Source organism: Rhinolophus sinicus, chromosome 3 (genome assembly GCF_057876585.1).
Source record: "Rhinolophus sinicus isolate RSI-liver-muscle chromosome 3, RSI-T2T, whole genome shotgun sequence".
NCBI classification, from domain to species: Eukaryota; Metazoa; Chordata; class Mammalia; order Chiroptera; family Rhinolophidae; genus Rhinolophus; species Rhinolophus sinicus.
The window spans coordinates 172025724-172027524 of NC_142503.1; the positions used below are offsets into that span (position 1 = coordinate 172025724).

General features: G+C 41.1%; 1 pseudogene; it reads left to right on the forward strand.

The window, feature by feature from the left end:
• Nucleotides 1–545: 545 nt before the first annotated feature.
• Nucleotides 546–1571, forward strand: LOC141570823 (histone-lysine N-methyltransferase SETMAR pseudogene; annotated as a pseudogene).
• Nucleotides 1572–1801: the final 230 nt, after the last annotated feature.

The following is a 1801-nucleotide window of genomic DNA, read 5'->3' on the forward strand; positions in this document are numbered from 1 at the left end:
CCCTGCTTTATTTGTTTTTATAGAGTTGTGTATTTGTTTGCTTTTAATTTTACTTCCCTCCATTGAATGTAAACACCATGATAGCAGCGCCTTTGTTTTGTTCACTGCTGTGCTGGGGAGACAGTGCTCTATTTGCTAGAGCAGTGTCGAGCAAACAGAAGAAATGCAATAATATTTGCTGAATGCCATAATCATTTGCCAGTAATGTCCATTTTACTGAGGTTTTCCTGGGGAGGTGGAGGAGAGAATGAACTCACATCCTATGTGGCAAGACTTCACCCAGTCCCCCACTGGATATCTGTCTTCTGATATAATTCCTCTCCTTTTCCCACCCAGTCTCCACAAATGCCCCTCAATTGTCCTAACAATCTATTAGGTTGGTGCAAATGTAATTGCAGTTTTTGCATTGTTGAAATTTGCCATTTGATATGGGAATACATTCTTAAATAAATGTGGTTATGTTATACATCATTTTAATGTGCATTTCTCACTTAATGCTTTTTTGGTAATGACTTATTATTTGCTGTTTGTATTTATTTTAGACTATGGAAATGATGTTAGACAAAAAGCAAATTCGAGCTATTTTCTTATTTGAGTTCAAAATGAGTTGTGAAACAGAAGAGACAACTCCCAACATCAACAACGCATTTGGCCCAGGAACTGCTAAGGAACGTACAGTGCAGTGGTGGCTCAAGAAGTTCTGCAAAGGAGACCGGAGCCTTGAAGATGAGGAGTGTAGGGGCCGGCCATCGGAAGTTGACAACGACCAGTTGAGAGCAACCATCGAAGCTGATCCTCTTACAACTACACGAGAAGTTGCTGAGGAACTCAACGTCAACCATTCTACAGTCATTCGGCATTTGAAGCAAATTGGAAAGGAGAAAAAGCTCGATAAGTGGGTGCCTCATGAGCTGACCCAAAAAAAAAAAAAAATTGTTGTTTTGAATTGTCGCCTTCTACGCAAAAACAATGAACCATTTCTCAATCGGGTTGTGACGTGCGACAAAAAGTGGATTTCAGATGACAACCAGCTACGACCTACTCAGTGGTTGGACCAAGAAGAAGCTCCAAAGCACTTCCCAAAGCCAAACTTGCACCCAAAAGAGGCCATGGTCACTCTTTGGTGACCTGCTGCCGGTTGGATCCACCACAGCTTTCTGAATCCTGGTGAAACCATTACATCTGAGAAATACGCTCAGCAAATAAATGAGATGCACCGAAAACTGCAGTGCCTGCAGCCGGCATTGGTCAACAGAAAGGGTCCAATTCTTCTCCAAGACAATGCCTGACCACACGTCGCATAATCAACACTTCAAAAGTTGAACGAATTGGGTTACGAAGTTTTGCCTCATTCATCATATTCACCTGGCCTCTCATCAACCTACTACCACTTCTTCAAGCATCTTGACAGCTTTTTGCAGGGAAAATGCTTCCACTACCAGCAGGATGCAGAAAATGCGTTCCAAGCGTTCGTCGAATCCCGAAGCACGGATTTTTACACTACAGCAATAAACAAACTTATTTCTCGTTGGCAAAAATGTGTTGATTATAATGATTCCTATTTTGATTAATAAAGATGTATTTGAGCCTAGTTATAATTTAAAATTCATGGTCCAAAACTGCAATTACTTTGGCACCAACCTAATAGGAGGTACCTACTATCAAAACAGAGCTCAGAGTTGCTGTGCACGCTCCCCACCTCCACCTTAGAAATCATTTCAGCCAAAGACAAAACAATCCAAACATCAATAGGGAACTGAGTAAATAAAGTACAGTACATTTGTAAAACGGAATACTACGC